Source organism: Salvia splendens, chromosome 7 (assembly GCF_004379255.2).
Source record: "Salvia splendens isolate huo1 chromosome 7, SspV2, whole genome shotgun sequence".
NCBI lineage: Eukaryota > Viridiplantae > Streptophyta > Magnoliopsida > Lamiales > Lamiaceae > Salvia > Salvia splendens.
The window spans coordinates 20,924,961-20,946,852 of record NC_056038.1 but is presented as its reverse complement, the minus strand read 5'-3'; the positions used below and the strand labels follow the sequence as shown (position 1 = coordinate 20,946,852).

The 21,892-nt window shown below is 36.3% G+C and overlaps 1 protein-coding gene across 43 annotated transcripts in view; it reads left to right on the top strand.

Moving 5' to 3' along the window:
• The first annotated feature begins 2,510 nt into the window (after nucleotides 1-2,510).
• LOC121811540 (nodulin homeobox-like) overlaps nucleotides 2,511-21,892 on the top strand; it is a 65,893-nt gene continuing 46,511 nt past the window's right edge. The window contains exons 1-14 of one of the 43 annotated variants that reach the window (XR_006052576.1): nucleotides 2,687-3,024; nucleotides 3,311-3,726; nucleotides 4,355-4,438; nucleotides 4,567-4,686; nucleotides 4,778-5,150; nucleotides 6,052-6,147; nucleotides 6,559-6,699; nucleotides 7,869-7,963; nucleotides 8,060-8,110; nucleotides 8,832-8,883; nucleotides 9,071-12,383; nucleotides 12,503-12,584; nucleotides 13,052-13,204; nucleotides 13,446-13,598. The gene's annotated coding sequence lies outside the window, so the exon portion shown is untranslated. Of the gene's footprint in view, nucleotides 2,554-2,670; nucleotides 3,025-3,310; nucleotides 3,727-4,354; nucleotides 4,439-4,566; nucleotides 4,687-4,777; nucleotides 5,206-6,051; nucleotides 6,148-6,558; nucleotides 6,700-7,868; nucleotides 12,407-12,502; nucleotides 12,585-13,051; nucleotides 13,205-13,445; nucleotides 13,599-13,704; nucleotides 13,892-14,444; nucleotides 14,883-14,991; nucleotides 15,084-15,171; nucleotides 15,292-16,165; nucleotides 16,217-16,723; nucleotides 16,850-17,028; nucleotides 17,106-17,525 lie in introns of those variants that run through there. The other 42 variants (XR_006052574.1, XR_006052573.1, XR_006052565.1 and 39 more) reach the window with 42 other exon arrangements.

The following is a 21,892-nucleotide window of genomic DNA, read 5'->3' as shown; positions in this document are numbered from 1 at the left end:
CCCACCAATTATTGAAAAATTGCCCACTTAAAGTGGGCCATAATTTATTGATTTATTCAACTTATTTCAACACATGGGAACGGATCCTCCGCTATTTGAAAAAAACCCAGCATAATATGTTGTGCATTAAACGCACATGAAATGGAATGAAACGCAGACATATAAGTTAATTCCATTTTCAACCCCTTTCCCTTTTATTATGCTTTAGGTAAATATTAATACAAATTGCCCACCATACAGAGGGAAGCCCAATAATCATTATCCTCTTTCATAGTATAATACACGTATACAACGTAATATTTTAATAAAAGATATTTTCAAATTTCTTATAATTAATTGCTAAAAACTGATTTCTTTTATTTATATATTATAAAAATATATTAGAATTGTAATAAAACAAAGTATATCATAAAAATACATACTAAGGAGTATTATTATATAAAAATATTATTCTATATGTAAAGAATTATTATTCAACATGATAATCAATAATTAAAATTTCTGTTTAAGTACAAATCTATAAATCAAGTTGATTTTATTTTTTAGAAAATTAAAATAAGATGATTTTTACGTGATGAATAAGGTGTAAATAACTAAAGTATACTTCGTATGGGTCATCTTCTATTGCTCATATCATCATAATCTAAAATAAAGACCAAATCTTCACCATTAGATTTCAAAATGAGAGGATGAGATTAAATCTTACGAATTTTAATAAATAGTAGACAAAATATCAACAAAAGAGTAAGATCGTCATTCTATTATCATATCATAATTTTGGTGTTTTTTTATATTAACATAGTGTATTACAAATATCAACACAATGACATGAGTATTTCAACACAAGTACACGAAAATATCAACACTGTTTTATTGAGATCTTACATGCATTATGTTGAGATTTTACATGCATTATGTTGAGATTTTACATGCATTATGTTGAGATTTTACATACATTATATTGAGATTTTTTGATGTATTTGTTGATAAAAATCTGTTTATCAACATATACGAAAATCTGAAATAAAAACCATCAAATTCTATCATCCGAACGTCGCCGGAACATATGCAATTGAGATCTCGTTAGAATCCTTATAAAATTACCTTTAAATTGATATTTTTTGCGAAAAAATAATTTAAATCGAGCGAGTTACGTAAATTTAAAGTTTTGGGATAATTTTAATAAGAGAAAAATTGACATTAATACCCTTTAATTTTATTTAATAATTATTTAAATGTAAAATATAATCTACTTGACATTATATCAACCACTAGATCTCCTAATCTAATGGTTAAAAATTAGTCTTAATTTTGGATTGGTAATTACTTAGCAATTGATCACATTCTCCTGCTTCATATATTGATAAAATTTAACTAAAAATATATTATTGCATCTTCTTAAGATGCTAATTGATTCACCATGATCCTATTATATTAATCTGGTTTTTTTTCGTGCAAAAGTCATTGTATTCTAATTTGTAAAAATTAACTTGACATATAGAAATTATTAATACAAATGTTTATTATTGATATGCAGGATATTTTTTTTAACTTATAAGAGAATATTTTTTCTTTGTGGTGCTTCTTTTATGGTAGTATTAGTATATGGAGTATTTATATATTACAATAACACTTAGTTTTTAATAATTACACCTATTCCATGCAATAAAACTAAGTACGTATTACTACTATATATCTTAAATATTACTATTATAAAAGAAGTATTGTATAAAGAAGTACTTCATCCGTTCCACGGTAGTTGAGTTATTTCATTTTCTGCAACTCGTTTTGGAAAAATAATAATAAATAGTTAAAGTGAAGAAAAAAATAAAGTAAGAGAGACTATAACATAAGAAGAGTCTTATCTACGTTATGCTCTCTCTTACTTTACTATTTTTCTACTTAACTATTTATGATAATTTTTCTAAAACGAGTGCAGAAAAAAAATGACTCAACTACCGCGGAACGGAGGGAGTATTCAACATAAAAATTAAAAAATTATTTTATTAATATATTTTATAAATATATCAAAAAATCAAATCAGTTTTAAGTAATTAGTGATAAAAATAAAAAAACCAACTTTTGTAAAAAATGATACGTGTACTATACGGAGTGTACTATACGGAGTATGAAAGAGGTCGTGCTGTATGGTGGGCCATGGGGTTGGAATGCAATTTGTATTAATATTTGCCTAGACCATAAAAGGGAAAGGGAAAATGGATTGAAAATGAAGATAACTTGTATGTCTGCGTTTTACTCCATTTCCTCTGCGTTAATGCACAGCATATTGTGCTGTGTTTTTATAGAAATCAGAGGATTCGTTCCGTTCAACACACCCATCAAGGAATTAATCCCAGCCCAAATAAATTACCCTTTCTCTCTAAAATTCTTTTTCGATTTGAATTCCCCCAAATTAGAATTCCCGTTAGAAAAAAGCATCACTCCCATTAACCGCCTCACTGTCTAGTCTCGATTTCTCCGGCTGCGACAACGCCTCCGATTCCGGGCTGCTCATCGTGGCTCCAGGCGCCGCCGACGTCGAAGCAATCTCCGGTAACTTTTTTCTCGCTGAATTTGCTTTTAGTTGTATGTTTATTTTAGTTTGTGGAAATGGAGTTTTACATGGGTTTGCGAAACAGGTTTAGTTCCCAGCGGCGCGTTACTGAGTAGTAGTGTTGGGGGGCGAAGTTGTAGTTTGTGATAATGCGTGCAAATTAAGCAACAAAAAATGGGTGTAGGTGATTAGGTGTATTATGGAGTTTTAATTTGTTAAATTTCTTGGCGGTATTGTCCTTTTCCCTTGTTTATTTGTATTTTCCTGCTATTTTGTGTTCCTTTTTGGAATTTCACTGTCTTTGTTGCATGTCAGTGTTTATTTAAATCGACGAGGCGGGATACACCGTAGACCTCCTCACGGACTCACCGTCTGATTTCGGTGCCGCCGATTCTCTCCGAGCGGCTCTCCAGAATCCACCAAGCAGTCGTTGCAGCGGTGGACTGCCGTGGACTTCTCGGCCTAACTAAGTTGTTTCCATTAATTTTCCAGTTTATAAATTTTATCTCCCTGTTTGGCTAGATATGTTAGGGAGTTAGATCTGGGTCATGATATATGGGCTCTCATCTTGATTTGTGAAGCTATTAAACTTATTGTGATGTCCAAACATTTTTGGGTTGAAAGAGAAGGTCATCGCTTGTTTATTTGTAGATTGGTGTTATTCCTTGAGCATTTCTCTTAGAATTTGGTCTCAGCCATTTGCAAGCTAGACCCACTGACTGACTCTATTTCTCTCTCGATTTTGATGGTGAAAAGTTGTGTGATGCTGGAACTGTAGTTTGTTGGGAACTCTGCAGAGGTTAAATCTTCAATTTCTTGGCTTGTTGTATTAGGGATGTACTCGTAGAAATTAATAGGGTTGTTCTAAAAGTTGATGTTTATGTTACAGATATTGTTATTGGTATTTATACTTCGGAATGCACATGTTGGAATTACACGATTATTGCAGGTTGACATGGAAAAATATGCAAGGAATCTTCCTCTTCACCTTATTGCAGTGATTATGGATTGGGAAATGGACAAATCCACATTCAAGTATTTGCTATGTGGAATTCTTCTCTTGCATTCCATGTTTCATCTTGCCTCTCGGGTGCCCAAAATTGAACAGCTTATCGGAAGTCAAACTGTATTATCTATCATCGTATCAAGCAGACGACACCGGTCTAATTTTTGTTAGTTTTCAAAAGCCCTATATTACACTTATAATTGGATTTGTGTGCTGATTGATGCAAGATGACAAACATACATGGATTGAAAGAATTTTTTTATTTTGACTTGGTTACTTTATTAGCGACATGTATTCTCTTATAGTGGTTTTTTCCACTGCATCATGTAACAGTACCTTTGTTTTCACTTTCCTTCTTTTTTGCTTTAGGAAACTATTGTAATATGGAGGTTTAAAAGTATCTTAACAAGTTTTTTTCTAGTTATCCTGACAACCTTTCTGCTTAATTTCCTCTAGTTTTAGGTATGTGCAGTTGCTAATGTTTTTGCATAAACCACAACTTCCTAAGCTCATAAACTCACCCATAAAATGCGCTACTTAATGTTGTGTAGGTATTTTAGTTCCACCTCTCCAGTGCCCTTTTGGTCTTTAACCTTTAATAACTATGATTCACAGCTTATCTTCATATTGATCCTAGCTCTTTCTTAATTTATCTTTGTTGTTTATTGTACTTGAAAATTATTGACATTCTCAACTTTTGGCATCATACTTGTTACGTGTGTCATGATATGGTTATATTTGTATACATCCTTTGTATCCCCCTTAATTCATATATCATCATATGTTTTCTTCAGATATTGCTTGATGATGTGAAGATATCAGAACAACTGATTGACCTGGTCTTCTATCTGCTAGTTCTACTTGGTCCATACAGACATGTCAGTATTCATTTCCTTGAAATTTTAGTTCTTTCCTCTGTTGTTTGTAGATATGTACTTACTACTTCGTATCCACGAATATCACACCATACCCAATGGCATGGTTCTTCTTCATTCGGCTCTGGTAGCTTGTATTATAAAATTGTTTCTCCACACTACCAAGAGGTTGCTTAAGCATTGACTGCATATTACAAGGTAGCAATCCAGGATTTGGTGAAAACTAAGAACATTAAATTACTTGTTTAATGGTATAAATCTTCCTACTCCATCATCTTGATTGTTGTTATTTCAAAGTGTTATCAAGTAATGTTGTGGCTGAGTAAGTGGAGTTGGTGGCAGGTGGACATATTCATAGAGGCAGAATTTGCTGCTGTTTGTGTAGATGTCAAGTTTCTGCAGACCAACGATTCATTTGGAAGTGCTTTCCCTACCACTGAAGAGACCTTGAATCACATCTGCCAGAGTGTGATTCTTCTCTTCAATTTCTACAGTCCTTGTGTCAGCAAAAGTTGTTCCGGGAATGCATTGTGAATAACAAGATTTTATCCTTTCATCTGATTAGAGTTTTCACTGCCTGAAAGCATTGACATTTCTTTAAAATGTCAAATGTGGTGAATACATGTTTCTGCTCCAGGGAACTTGAGCTGGAATTTCTATTTTGCATACATGTTTCTGCTCCAGGGACTTCATTTATTTCTGTCCAAGTGAGATAGTAAGAGATTCCATAATCAGCTTGATTTGCTTATGTGGCTGCAGCTTTATCTGATGTATGTTGATGTATGTCCTAGGATTTGTTTGTTACATTTGGGCTTGGGTGAAAAAGTTGATGTTTGATACGTGGGAATGTAATTCCTTGTCTCCCAATAGTATAGCACATTTGGTCGATGTGGTTTAAGTGGGTAAAGGGTATTATTGAGGGTCCCACTATGTTGTGAAAAAATGTGGTTTTTTTGATAAATGTGTCATTGGAAGTTTGAAATATAAACTAGAGTGTGTTCATGAACCAAAATGGAAAGTGCTAAATTTTAGGGGACACCAGACATAGTAATTGTGCTATAGTACTGGGGGACGGATAAAGTAATTGTTACACTAGAGAATGATTATACAATGTTGGGCAGTCAATTATTTTTAAGCTAGATTAGTACTGTGAATTAGCATATTACAAGTTCTATTAATAGCATTTATAACTTTATCCCACTAGAGAACTAAAATCTCACACTTCTGAATTCTTTCTTCATTCCTGTTTACTTTCTCTTTTCCTTTTCCCTTTTTGTTTCTTTATTATTTATTTTCTTCCTTGTGACATGTTTATTAATTCAGTAGTAGTGTGGCAATGTAGTCGTTCTTATTCTGGTTTAGGCCGTCATGAACTTAAAATTATTGGGCTTAGACAATATTTCCTCATACATGGCTGCTATCTCTCACCTAAAATCTAAAGCTTTATCTATTGTGAGTGCACTTTCCAATTAAGATTAGTGGATTTATGCCTTTGAATAATACAACTGCTGCTGGTAAAGTTAGCACCCCTTACAATTTTTATGTGCTTGTGCTTGGTGTGGTTGTGTAAACCGGCCATTATTTCTTTGAAGTAAATGTATTTTTTTCTGCTGCAGCTGTTGCACCTTTGTGAAGCTGAAAGTGTATCCTACCTGGAAGAGGTGGCCAGCAAAACATCAACTCAGGATGTGGCAAAGTCTGTTGGACTCAAGGTATTGGTTTCTAAAGTGAAAGCATCATTCAGTTCTGGTCCTAACTCTCAGAGAGATACATGTGTCATTGCATATATAATAGAAAAAGAATTCCCAGACCCTTTAGATCTATTGTTACAATAACATTGAATAACCAGCAAGTTTTGTACTTTGAAAATGAAACTAAAATTATCTTAAATGTGCTGCAGAAATTTTACACACGAGAAAACCCAAATCCGACATTTCAAACTTTTTCTTGTTTGTAGTATTACCCAGTCGCAGTTCGGTCTATAACAAATGTTTATAGTATTTCCTATACAATAAGCATTGCAATATCTGCACTTTGAGTAGATTTTGCCTTCTATACATATGCAGTTGTCAATTTGTCATTTTGTCTTACTTGGTGGTATCATGGGCATTTGTTTTGTATAGGTTCTTGCGTTGCTAAAAAAAATGTTTAATGCTCCCTCTGAGGCAAGCTACCCGAAGGGGCAACTGGAACTTAATGCAATGCGCTTGGCAGATGTCTTGTCAGATGATTCAAATTTTCTGTCATTCATCATGATAAACTTTGTAAGCTTTCCATCAGTACAACTAATTTTAAAATTTTAGAGTGCTATGGATTCCATGCCATGGTTTCTTTGCTATTCATGATTGAAGGTCGAAAAGACTCGAAGCATGACATCTGAGTTTCTTAGAAAATGTCCTTGCCTATTTGAACACACCAATGATGTGCTTGAAGAGATATTTTGATCAAATTGCTGGTTTTAACAAATGGGTGTTAATTTTATGAAAGTAACTTTTAAATGAAAAGGTGAGAGTTTTGAGCACCTGCAATAACCTAGATATTTGTGTATTTTGCATGTCACTTGCAAGTAAATTTGCAAGTATAGTGTGCCTGTGGATCTAGTGGCAAATTATGAACTCAAACCTAACCAACTAGTTTTTTGAATATGCTGGTATCTTGTGATATGTAATAATGAGGTCTTCCCAAACTGTTGTTGCTATGTTCACAAGTCACTTAGCACATACAATGAATTTGCAAGTTTACCAGTACAAATATTTTTGTCATTTTAATCATCAAATCGAAAAACTTCCACGAACTGTTCAAGCGACATCATTTCCTCATTTGGCTTTGGTCACTGCAATCAGATACAAATGATTAGTAAGAAGAGTTTCAGCTATTTGTCAATGTATGATGGTTAATTATTTATTTTGTTTGACGTTTCATGTCTCAAGTATAATGAAAATAGGTATGCCATACCATACACATCAATTCTTTTAATTTATCAATTGTTATAATCTTTTCTCATGGAAATTTTACATTTTTTTTTCTGACACAAAAAATGCGTTCCTTTAGAGGGAAGCTTTTGCTGCAATCTTTCTTTTCCCTCATGAAGAGTTTGTATCTGGCTAGTGCTCGTCTGACCTTCTAGTTTCTAAAGAGGATGCACTATTAGACTATGAATTATATACATCACCACGATAATTCATATTTCACCAAATCAGTCAGTTACAACTATTGCATTGTCTGAAACTCCCTAAGTGATCAATGCATATAACACATTAAATTTGAATTTACCCCTTGTAGTGTACCTCATTCCTCTTATGCTCATCGGAGAACGTCTTTGTTGATTAAAGTGATTGCAAACCTTCATTGCTTTGTCCCGATGCATGCCAGGGTAAATGATTTAGTAATTTTGTTATTATTTAGCAACTAATAACTTTTGTTTCAATCCCAGATGAGAAGGATCTGTCAACAAGTTCGTTCGGTTCATATGGAAGGACTATCAGAAACTGTCAGATGGATTCTTCTCTCTACTTCAAAGCTGACAAAGTATCCACAATTAGCAAGAACTTATGTATTCATGCTTCTAATACACTATTGCATGTAGTAGTACATATCTATATTCTAATACACCATTGCATGTAGGTTCATTATTAAGTCATGATTTTTGAATGAAGATGATGTACAACTGCTGAGGTAATTTCAATGTATGCTTTCCTTCCATGCTGATATCGGGCATTAATTATTTGTTTGTCCTATCTTTCTTAGTTTACAATTTAGCTAATGAAACATTCTATCACATGGTCATTATGCTGCTTCTTATATTTAGGTAATAAACCTGCTTCACTCAACACATTTATTCATTATCTGCATTCTATAGATAGGTAATCTTCTTCGTGGGTTATTTATAAGTCATTTTGTGTCCCGGATCGTTCGTGCTGCATCTGAAGATCATTTAGTCCATGTAAAACCTCTCATGCTTAACCTATGGATATCATTCATCTTTTTCCATAAAATGTTAAGTGCATCTGTTTTGTTTATGGGGTCTTAATAGAAATGATCTTTACCTTAGCACATATATATTTTTATCACTAACCATTTTTTATATTACCTTTAGGACTAGCTTCCTATATTGAACTCTCGGCCCAGATGAAAAAAAGAGTAGCCCAATGCTACATATTTTTTGTAAGAGATCATCTCATGTATCTTTTCTTGTGATGTTGTAATTACCTTTTCTAGTGATGTAAGACAAAACTTACACTTGATAATAGAAAACAAAAGATATTTTTATAATATAAAACGTTTCCTTCCTTTCGCTTAAGATTTGAAAATCATGTAAATAAAAACCACGTTTAAATAACACTTAATTTGCTCAGGGTCTTACATTATATGCAAATGATTTTACACTGTTTTGTAGGGCATAAGCTTCATAAAAAAGGAGTTTTAATGCAGAAAAGGAAGGTAGGAAGGTAAGACTATCTTGTAAAGATGACAGGAAAGATGGCACTATATATTTAAAGAAAACAATGTAATTGATCAATCAAAATTGAATATCGCAAAGTTTCGAAGATGATCTAAATTGATAGAGTAAATTTTTTTGTTCTGCTAAAGATATACTGGTAGAGGTTTGTTTTCAGCATTTTGGTATGTCAGCAGGTAGTTTTACAAGCAAGTAGTTTTCCCATACGTATTCGAGGATTCTGGTAACTCTACCTCAAATCCTAGTCTTTGAGGATTCTGGTAAGTTTACTTCTCATCTTATTTGGGTGTTATTCAAACTTGTATATACTCAACTTGTGATGTTTCCTACTTATACATGAGAGCCTAGCTGCTATTTATTCTCATCTGTGGCTGAAATGTTAATTTTATAGAGAATTTAAATGTTATTTTCTCTTTGTAACTGACATGTTATTATTGAGAGTAAATTTCTGAAAGGTTGCTGTCATGGTTCTTTAATATATGCATCTCCCTATTTTTTAATGAATTTAGACGCATCACCAATAGATAAACAAGGGATATTAGCTTCATAAATATCCGAAAGTGCCATAGTACTACTGCTTTGTTATGAGAACAAAAAGCTTCCACAAACAGACTTTCAACACTTGCTATTTGTGTGTGCATGCAAGATTTTCTCTATATTGATTGTAACTAACACACTTTTTTATGGGTTATTAGTGTAGACTTCGTTTCTCTCAAGGGTTGGTCTGCAAACTTGTTGTTGCTTACTAACTTCTGGAGAGCTAGGTTTCCCGTGCTTCAGATAAAGTGACAATAGTGTTCTTTGGTGTCCGATTTCTTGAGCTAAGGAGAGAGAACTATTCCGGTTTTGAAAAATTAATTGAAAAAGCCATATGGTCGATCGACTGAATGAGAGCTTTACGAGTTGCAATCTTGTTGATATTGGTGCATAATAATGATTTGGGCAATAGGACTAAAAGCCTCATATCCAAATTATCACATGCCTAACCCTGCATATACCCCTAGTGAGCCAGTTTGAGCCCCCAAAGCCTAATTTCTTTGTTAAAAATATTGAAGTCACTATATTAGCCTATCTATTATATCCATTCATTGGCCTGTATTTTCTACCCCAGTCGCTAAAATTAAAGTGCTAGCACATTCTTGGGATGGTATTTATGGTGGCAAGAAAAAGATGGAAGTCCTAGAACATTCATTTGGTGATATTCATTTTTCCTGAGATGTGTAAAAAAAGCCAAGGCTCGAAAAAAAATAAGTAAAATGGCAGCCTTTCATGTGTAAAAAAAGCCAAGGCTCGAAAAAATAAAAATAAGAAGGCAGCCTTTCATGTTTAAAAAAGCCAAGGCTCAAAAAAAAGAAAAAGGCAGCCTTTCATATGTGTAAAAAAGGCAAGGCAGGAAAAAAGTAAAAATAAAAAGGCAGCCTTTCATGTGTAAAAAAAGCCAATGCTAGAAAAAAAAATATTGAGCGAAAATTAGAAATGGTTAAAGAACGCTCAAAAGAATAAGATGAATTGGTTTAGATGGTAGAAAATCTCAAGTTTGGGGTGTTGAGCTATCAGAATTTTGTACGCATTGAGTGAGATGTGAAGGATGTTTTGATGGATGTGCTAGCATTTTAATAATGGTGGTAACCTACTTAACCATATATGATCACACCTTTACCAAAAGCCCCATTACATCCAAATGAATAAGACCTTTTCATTTATGCATCATATTGACTTGTGAGCAATGAATTTTGTTTGAGTTTGGGAGAAAGATCTTATGTGCTTAAAATAAAGAATAGCCGGAAGAACTTCTCTTTAGGAATTAGCGACGATGGTTTGAGACTCCCAAGACATAACTCGAACTTAGATTGAAGCATTGGGATGCCTAGCTCTTAGGGAATTAGTTCGTGTACAGTTGTTGTTCTAAAGTCTTACCCGCGAGAGAATTCGGGGTCAACCTAATTTCTCTAATGATTTGTGCGATTTGGCCTGACTTGAAGTAGAGGATTATCTAATGTCTTGTGTGTGTGCTTAATTGTCTAACTTGCTTGAGGGCGAGCTTTATAATTTATCTGTTACATATATTATATTTTTGTGAGTTATACTGTGCATGACGTGTTTCTACTTTTTCTAATCCACTTTTTTGCTACCTTGCAGCTTTATAATTAACACATACATAATATTCTATTTTTATGTGTCATATGCCGTGTACAAATATGTGCTTTAGTTGTGTTTCTTTGATATATAAACCCCATTGATTGTCAAATCTGGCATCTTAATATATCTGTTAAATGTATGTCCATGATTATGTTGTTTCTGGTATCAAATGGTCATTATAGAATTCTGCAAATATCTGCAAAGGTAAAAGCGATTTATATGCTAGAGCATTTGTTACTGTCCTCAATCTTGGCAAAGGTAAATGTGGTATTCATAGTATTTTCTAAGATAATTTGGAGTTTTATGTTGTAATTGTCCGTATGTTGGTATGTCCTACTTAGAATATGTTCCGGTATTATATGAATTATCTGCGGTGTATAGTCTCTGATATTCTATTCTATTACCTATGATGTTTGTCTAATCTGTTGTTTTGTTATTCTCTTTTAGTATCTGACTCTTCCGTCCATGTTTGGAACAGGCTTCAGCATCAGAAGCTCAGGACTAGATATCTTTTTATTATAAATAACTTGTCCACTGCAAATGTTGAGGCTAAAGCTAATGAGTTTATTGAAATTTTGAATTTTATACTATCCGTCCATGTTTGGAACAGGCTCCAGCATCAGAAGCTCAGGACTAGATATCTGGTTTGCGTTGTATATAGTTATGGAGAGGGAGAGATTTAGCTTGACACTACATTCCTTACCTTAAATAGTTCTCTGGATGCAATTTACCTTTGGAGTTACTCTTTCTGTTTGGCATTTTGAAATATTTTGAAATACAATTGAAACATTTGAACAGAGATATTGTGCAAGCCATTTATGTAAACTGCAAGGTTTGATTTTTCTACTTACTTAATTCATTTTGGAAAGCCGGTTTTTATTCTTGGTATTTGTACTATGTCTAGGTTCTGTTTTAAACAGAACTTGTAAAATCTAGTGTGGAAGACTATCACTGCTGAAAATTTAGGAAGCTGGCTTGGGAAGATTACTATTGGAAAAAATCAAGTTCTAAGGGAACGAGTGATAGATTCTTCTTTTCGTCTGTTTTGTTTTTGAGTTTACTTCATAAACTTGGAGTTGGGTTGTCTGAAATCCTCATGTTGCAATAAATATTATTATCTCATCTTCTTGATTCAAATTTTTTTATGACACATGGAAGTATATTATTTGTTGAATGCTTTTAAGGGACTCAGGATGCCTGTTGGTCCTTTTACCTCAAAGGTACGATCCATGGTTTATTTTTTATGTACTTGCGAGTCCAAGTTTATTTCAACTCAAAATGTGTTTGTTTTAGATTTTCAAAGCCTGTTCAAACAGCATTGCATACGGGCCTCCTCACCCTTGGGCAGTGGTAATCTCAAATTTAAGATTGAAGTAATTCTGTATAAACATATCTGGTTAATCTTTGTTTTGGATTCCAAATCATAAAATTTTGGACAATTTTCTTTGTTGATATCTCTTTGGTTTCAGGTTCTGTTTAAGCATTTAAGTGTTGACCTCAAGGATGTCACACCCTCTTCTCTTCTAAAGGATGTAGTTTGACAATTTGAAGGTAATCCTGATTTTTTAAATAAGGATGTTTGATCTTCACAACCACCAAGAATGCATGAGGTGAAATGTGGAATTATTTCGACACTAAACTAAATTGAGATACCCCTTGATGTTGCTGCCTCTCCCCCATCCTGGCAGCCACTCTCATATAAAGTGCAGCTTGTTGCATCTACTGTGGCAGGGTGACTGCAAAAATTATATAGGCCCATGTAGGAAAATCTAATTAATTATTTGACTTACATATTGGGGAAGTTTCCTTCATTACTTTATTTTGCAAACAATTTTCGTGCAGTAAATAATTAATTACAATGTATGGACTCTAGCCTACTCCGATTTCTGTATATTTTATCTGTTGACTTGATTACTTGATTAGCCTACTCTAACCTAACTATGTTAGTTATAATGTTTTCCTGTTCTAAAATATTCAGCTTGCCTAATGTTTATCCTTTGTGAATGCTTCTGCTTCAGGATCAGTCATTAAGCATCAACTTGTTACTCACCTTATGCCTGGGCATTGCTTTACGAGCTATTTCAGTTGCTCATACTGAACCTGATGTTGGCCATAGTTCCAATACTAATCACCGACCCGGTCTTATTCAATCTTCTGCTCCACAGATTGAGGTATTAATGTTATCTTCCTGTTAAGTTGTTGAACCTGCATATGAGGAACAGAGGACTGTTTCCTTGAAAACATGACAAATGTTAAATTGCTATCTGGATGTCATCATCCAAAATCATCTTCCCTCATGCCTATGTGTGGTTTCTGGTTTCTCATGACTATGTAGTTGTGGATAATACTTCTATTCCAAGTGATTTGCGTGAACTCATATGATCACTGTAATTGTGTCCTTTTTGTTTTCAGATTGCAGGCCCACCATTTTCTCTGATCGGACCCGGCAGCATATTGTCTGGATTAGCAATTCCCTCTTTGATCCCACTACAACAGAGACCACCAAGTTCTCTAGATGAGAGTGGACTCCTAATTTCATGAAGCCAACACAATACACCTACCCTTCCCTAGGCAAGTAATAGGGTCTTTGTCACTCGATACTTTTTCTATTTTTACATTGTTTTGACTGTATTTTTGAGAGCTAATCTACTCAAACCCACAATGCAGTGACACAGTGGCGCTATGCTATCAATACAATCTGCCTCGTGGGTTTTCCACGGTCTTCTAGATCAACCTCAGCAAGAAAATTATCACTTTTAGCTGTGCTACTTTCTCTCATGGTGTGTTTTTTGGTTACATTAACATTGGGACTGGTGTTACAGCTGAGAGAAGAGAAACTTCCATAGAGGTGATTGGATGTAGCTGTCTTATAGTTTTTTTGGTCTCTGTTTATGCTTTATCTTGATCATTTTGGTTTTCACATGATTTTACTCTGAGGATTTTCTTCCTTGTTATGGACTCCTTACTAAAATGACTTGTAATTTTGATCGGTTCCTCTGGTAACCTATGTGCTAACTGATAGCACTCTCAATCATATATATAAAAATGGTTGTATTCTCGAATCAATTTTCGTTTCTTGAATTGTCAATCATTACCTATGTTCAACTAGATACCTGTACCATAATGTCCAGGATTATGTGGTTTCTGTATATTTTATCTGTTGACTTGATTTGTTTGGTCAAGTTCCTCAACAATTTAATTTGACTTAACATCTCTTATATGTCAATTATGTAGTTTTATACATTAGTCTACTTTCTTTGAGTTTGTTATCTTTATTGGTCCGTTTGATGATTATGTTTGATACAACAAATTCTGGGTTCCTGATTGAACAAACATGAGCACAGATAAATAGTGTTGTAAAATACTCTTCAACCTAAAATATTCAGCTTGCCTAATATTTATCCTTTGTAGATGCTTCTGCTTCAGGATCAGGCATTAAGCATCAACTTGTTACTCACCTTACGCTGGGCATTGCTTTACGAGCTGTTTTAGATGCTTTGAGGAAGCCTGAAGATTCAAAAGTTTGTTCCTTCCTAGGTTATCAGTTAATGTTATTATTGAGAATTTCAGTCTGACCATGGCTTTATGACATTCATATGTTTTTCTTTGGGACTGAGGCATTGGAGCAGTTTGTGGACCGTCTCATTGGGTGGTTACAGTACTGCAATCTTATCCTGCACTTTGTAGCATTTATAGAGAGGGCACTTAATAAGATTTCAGCTGCTCATACTGAACCTGATTTAGAGGGAACCTTTAGCTGCAATCTTTCTATTCCCTCATGGAGAGTTTGTATCTGGCTGGTGCACGTCTGACCCTCTAGTTTCTGAAGAGGATGCACCATTAGACTATGTATTATATGCATCACCTAGATAATTCTTATTACAACTATTGCATTGTCTGAAACACCCTAAGTCATCAATGTATATAGACACATTAAATTTGAATTTACCCCTTGCAGTGTACCTCGATCCTCTTATGCTCATCAGAGAACTTCGTTGTTGAATAAAGTGATTGCAAACCTTCATTGCTTTGTTCCTGATGTATGCCTAGGTAAATGATTTAGTAATTTTCGTTTTTAATCAGGGTATGCCGCTTGCTACTACTATTTAGTAACTAATTATATTTGTTTCAATCCCAGATGAGAAGGATCTGTCAACAAATTCATTCGGTTCATATAGAAGGACTATCAGAAACTGTCAGATGGATTCTTTTCTCTACTTCAGAGCTGACAGAGTATCCACAATTAGCAAGAACTTATGTATGCCTGCTTCTAACTCTTCCCTTGATTAATCACGTAGTAGTACATACCTATATTCTAATACATTATTGCATGTTGGTTCACTATTAAGTCATGCGGAGTCTTTAGTGTCAGGATTTTTGAATGAAGATGATGTACAACTGTTGAGATAATAAGAATGTTTGCCCTCCTTTCATGTTGAACTCAGGCATTAATTATTTGTTTTTCCTATCTTAGTTTGCAATTTAGGTAATTGAAACATTCTAGCACATAGTCACTATGCAGCTTCTTGTAGTTGCACTTTTTTTTCTTTAATAAACCTGCTTCACTCACCACATTTATTCATTATGTGCATTTTGTAGATAGGCAATCTTCTTTGTAGGTTATTTATAAGTCAGTTTGTGTCCCGGATCGTTCGTGCTGCATATGAAAAACAATTAGTCCATGTAAAACCTCTCATGCTTAACCTATGGATATCATTCACACATTTTTCCATAAAATGTTAAGTGCATCTGTTTTTGGGGCTTAGTAGAAATGATATTTACCTTAGCACATATATATTTTATCACTAACCATTTTTTATATTACCTTTAGGACTAGCTTCCTTTATTGAACTCTAAGCCCAGATGAAAAAAAGAGTAGCCCAACGCTACATTTTTTCAGTAAGAGATCATCTCATGTATCTTTTCTTGTGATGTTGTAATTACCTATTCTAGTGATGTAAGACAAAACTTATACTTGATAAAAGAAAACGAAGGATTTTTTTATGATATAAAACGTTTACTTCCTTTTACTTAAGATTTGAAAATCATGTAAATAAAAAACCACGTTTAAATAACACTTAATTTGTTCAGGGTCTTACATGATATGCAAATGATTTTACACTGTTTTGTAGGGAATAAGCGTCCTAAAAAGGAGTTTTAATGCATAATAGGAAGGTACGAAGGTAAGACTATCTTGTAAAGATGATAGGAAAGATGGCAGTATATATTTAAAGAAAACAATGTAATCGATCAATCAAAATTGAATGTCGGAACTATTTCGACACTAAACTAAATTGAGATACCCCTTGATGTTGCTGCCTCTCCCTCATCTTGGCAGCCACTCTCATCATATAAGGTGTAGCTTGTTGCATCTACAGTGGCAGGGTGACTGCAAAATTTATATAGGCCCATGTAGGAAAATCTAATTAATAATTTGAATTACATATTGGGGATGTTTCCTTCATTACTTTATTTTGCAAACAATTTTCGTGCACTAAATAATTTAATTTCAATGTATGGACTCTAGCCTCTCTGATTTCTGTATATTTTATCTGTTGACTTGATTTGTTTGGTCAAGTTCCTCAACACTCTGAATTATTTCTTCATTCCTGATTACTTTCTCTTTTTTCCTTTTCCCCTTTTGTTTCTTTATTATTTGTTTCTTCCCTGTGACCTGTTTATTAATTCAGGAGTTGTGTGGCAATGGAGGCGTTCTTATTCTGGTCAGGCCGCATGAACTTAAGTTATCGGGCTCAAACAATATTTCCTCATACATGGATGCTATCTCCCACCTAAAATCTAAAGCTTTATCTATTGTGAGTGCACTTTCCAGTTAAGATAAGTGGATATATGTCTTTGAATATTACAACTGCTGGTGAAGTTAGCACACCATAATAATTTTATGTGCTTGTGCTTGGTGTGGTTGTGTGAACAGCCCCTTATTTCTTAAAGTAAATCTGATTTTTTCCGTTGTTGCTTTTGCACTTTTGTGAAGCTGAAAGTGTATCCTACCTGGATGAGGTGGCCAGCAACACAGCAACTCAGGATATAGCAAAGTTTGTTGGACTCGAGGTATTCTAAAATCAAAGCATCATGCAGTTTCTGTTATAACTTTGATAGATATACATGTTTCATTGCATTTATAATAGAAAAAGAATTCCCAGACCCTTTAGATCGATTGTTACAATTACATTGAAAAACCAGCAAGTTTTGTACACTGAAAATGAAACTAAAATAATCTTAAATGTGCTGCAGAAATTTTACACATCAAGAAAACCCAAATATGACACATTTCAAACTTTTTCTTTTGATTTTTAACTTCCTATTATAATCCTAGTTTGTAGTATTACTCAGTCGCAATCTGGTCTATAACAAATGTTTATAGTATTTCCTATATAATAAGCATTGCAATATCGGCCTCCAATACATATGTAGTTGTCAATTTGTCATTTTGTCTTATTTGGTGGTATCATGGGCATTTGTTTTGTATAGGTTCTTGCATTGCTAAAAAAAATGTTTAATGCTCCCTCCGCAGCAAGCTAACCCGAAGGGGCAACTGGAACTTAATGCAATGCGCTTGGCAGTTGTCTTCTCAGATGATTCAAATTTTCGGTCATTCATCATGATAAACTTTATAAGCTTTCCATCAGTACAACTAATTTTAAAATTTTAGAGTGCCATGGATTCCGTGCCATGGTTTCTTTGCTATTCATGATTGAAGGTCGAAAAGACTCGAACATGACATCTGAGTTTCTTAGAAAATGTTTTTGCCTATTTGAACACACCAATGATGTGCTTGAAGATATTTTTTGATCAAATTGCTGGTTTTAACAAATGGATATTAATTTTATGAAAGTAACTTTTTAATGAAAAGGTGAGAGTTTGAGCACCTGCAATACCTTAGACTTGGCGATCACCTCCGAGCTTATCTTAGCTTAAATGGTAGTATTATGTTGTCTGTCGACAATCTTATTTGTATTTTGCATGTCATTTGCAAGTATAGTGTGCATGTGGATCTAGTAGAAAATAACCCAAGTACACTAAAACATATTTCATAACTTCGACTGCGCAGTCATTTTCAGATATTGCCACCCTTATTCCCACCATCATACACTATCTGATCCAACGGGTGACAAGGGGCGTGGCCACACCCCAGGTCAACTAGACCGGCCAACTTGCTCTCAGATGGCTCCCGATCTCGTGTACACTAGCCTGAGGGTTCGCAGCCCAACAGACCCGAATTCGATTAAACATATGTGGTAAACCACTTCAGATAGGTTTCAAAACAAAACAGTTGGCAAGACAAACAGTTCATCTCCATAAACATTTCCGGAACAACGTCCGTATTAAAGATAACCCACAAAATAGTAGGGTAGAAAAGCCCACCTCAATTGCTTAGCTTTTAAATAGTTCCCTTCTTCAACCACAATTTCCTCGTAAAAGATCACCCTTTTGAAAGATAAATAGATATCATAATTAGAGTCAAGAAAGACGGGGTTTAAACGACAATGCATGATTCCTACGTGGATGACTTCAACATCTAGCACGTTACACGTACACACACTTAACAACATCTTATAAGTCAAACACACAAAAACACACGTCCGAAACACACCACGCACGCACCCGACACGCATACCACGCACCCACGACGCGCACACGACACACACCCGAAACACCCGTACTCCCGGTATACCCGCACTGTGCAAACGGCCTCACTTGGCTCGGAAAAGGTTCGGAAAAAGGATCGGCGCCTCGGCCTGGCTCGGTGTCTCGGCCGCCTGGCTCGGCACCTCGGCCGGCTGTCTCGCCGCCTGGCTCGGTGTCTCGGCCGACCGTCTCGGCTGCCTGGCTCGGCACCTCGGCCGATTGTCTCGGCCGCCTGGCTCGGCACCTCGGCCGACCGTCTCGGCCGCCTGGCTCGGCACCTCGGCCGACCGTCTCGGCCGCCTGGCTCGGACACCTCGGCCGACCGTCTCAGGCCGCCTGGCTCGGCACCTCGGCCGACCGTCTCGGCCGCCTGGCTCGGCACTGGCTCGGCGTCTGTCTCGGCATCTGGCTCGGCACCTGGCGCGGCACCTGTCTCGGCATTGGCTCGGCACCTGTCTCGGCATCTCTCTCGGCCAACACACACAAACCACCTGAACCAAACGCTGTTTTCCCCGAGCCATCTCTTGGCCAACCACACCCACATACATCCCAAAGACCACACACTCAGATTCACACCCATTGCACATAAATACATCACCCAAAAACATACATCCATCAGAAAAGCGCAGTTCACTTACAAAAATCATTATAAAATCACCAAACCTCCAAAGAAGCTGAAATTTACACACCACACCCAAGACACATCCAAGTTTATACAGTTAAAAATTTGTATCAAAAAGAGATCGTTTGCTCAGTCAAAAAGGGGTCGGAACCCACTGTCAGTTATCACCAAAACATGTTCAACACAAACACATAGCCACAAAACCTATTCAGCATCTAAACCATCCAAAAACGTCCTACATGCATGTTTTTTTCGAAATTATTAAGAGTTAGGGTCTTGGGTTACCTTTCCCGGATAGTTCAAACGTAGATCAAAAGCTTTCCCTACTCCGCTTCCAAATTCGGTACGAGAGAGATACCTTGACGAAACCAAGAAATAAATGAGAGGGAGTGAGAGGGAAAGAGAACCGAGAGGGAGAAGGAGGGAGAACTTACCGGCGAGAGGACGATAGCGAGAGAGAGAGGAGAGAAAACGATTATGAGGGAGAGATGAGAGAAACCGATAGTGAGAGGGAGAGATGAGAGAAAAGAGAGAGTAACGGTTGTTGTGGGAGTGGGGAGGTTGAGAAATTTGTGGGAGAGGGGGAGGGGTTTTCGAAAAAGAGAGAGGGAGAGGGAGAGGAAAAGAAATTAATTAATTAGGAGTAATTTAACCCATGACTTAATTAATTATCCCCCTTTACAAAAAGCTTAGGTAAATAATATCACATCCACAACAATAATATAAATCAATTAAGATTTTCCACACCATATATTACACAAAATCATCCATTAAGTAAAAAGAAATAAATAAAAAATAAAAAAAAAAATTATAAACTTTCGGATATTACATTCCTCCCACCTTAACAAAATTTCGTCTCGAAATTTGTCTAGATCACTCAAACAGCTCCGGAAACTTCTCTCTCATCCTATCTTCTAATTCCCAAGTTGCTTCTTCGACTCCATGATTCCTCCACTGTACTTTCACCGAAGCAATTGACCTATTCCTCAATTCTTGCACCCTTCGATCCAAAATGGCCTCGGGCTTCTCCTCATAACTTAGATCGGGATTTAGAACCATCATCTCTTCTTGGTGAACTATGTGTGTGGGGTCAAACACGTACTTCCTCAATTGGGACACATGGAAGACGTTGTGCACATTCCCAAAGCTTGGTGGTAGGGCCAATCTGTATGCTACCACGCCGACTCTATCCAAAATCTCGTACGGCCCGATAAATCGGGGTCTCAGCTTTCCTTTCACTCCAAAACGAATTATTCCTTTAGAAGGGGAAACTTTCAGAAAGACCTTTTCTCCGACTTCAAATTGTAAATCGGTCCTTCGAACATCCGCATATGATTTCTGTCGATCCTGTGCCTCCTTGATCCTCCCACGGATTTGTCGGACAATCTCTATCATCTCCTCTATAGAGTCTGGTCCGAGAATTCTTCTCTCACCCACTTCATCCCAATAAAGTGGCGATCTACACTTCTTTCCATACAATGCCTCGTATGGAGCCATCTTGATAGTCGCCTGGTAACTATTGTTGTACGCGAACTCAACCAATGGCAACACTTCTTCCCAACCTACACCTCGATCTAGCACCACGGCTCGCAGCATATCCTCTAAGGCTTGAATCGTTCTCTCTGACTGCCCACCGGTTTGTGGGTGGAAGGCAGTACTAAAATTCAACTTAGTCCCCAACTCGCGCTGCAGGCTCGTCCAAAACCTAGAAGTAAATTTGGCATCGCGATCGGATGTAATTGTCGCTGGTACTCCATGCAAGCGTATAATCTCCCGCACATATATCTTAGCCAACTGGTTGGATCCATAGGTAGCACGAACCGGTACAAAATGAGCAGATTTGGTGAGACGATCTATAATCACCCAAATCACAGTGTTTTCTCGCTGGGATTTTGGCAGTCCTGTCACAAAGTCCATTGCAATATGTTCCCACTTCCATTCCGGAATCTCGAGGGGTTGCAATCTCCCATAGGGCCGTTGGTGTAGCGCCTTTACTTGTTGACATGCTAGGCATCTCTCCACAAAAGCTGCAACATGCTTTTTCATACCGTTCCACCAAAATTGCCTCTTCAAGTCTTGATACATCTTGGTGCTTCCTGGGTGTGCAGCGTATGGGGTTTCATGTGCTTCTCTCATGATTTCGATCCTCAGGCCTTCATCCTTAGGCACACACAACCTTCCCTTGTATGTGAGACCATTATCCGCTGCCTCACGAAAGTTTCCGGGTTTACCCGTCCTCACTTCTGAGCGAATCTTCTCTAGTAACGTATCTCGCCGTTGGGTTTCCACAATTCTGGCTCTTAAGTCGGGTTCCATCACCAATGTGGCTATTATTCCTTCCACAGTCTCGGGCATTCTCACTACTTCCAACCGCATCTTACTGAACTCTTGGATTAAACTCTCCTCGATAGTAAGAAAGGTGGCCAGCTGAGATTGAGACTTCCTACTAAGGGCATCGGCCACTACGTTTGCTTTTCCCGGATGGTAATTTATACCACAATCGTAGTCCTTCACCAACTCGAGCCACCTACGTTGGCGCATGTTCAACTCCTTTTGCTCAAAGAAGTACTTTAGACTCTTATGGTCC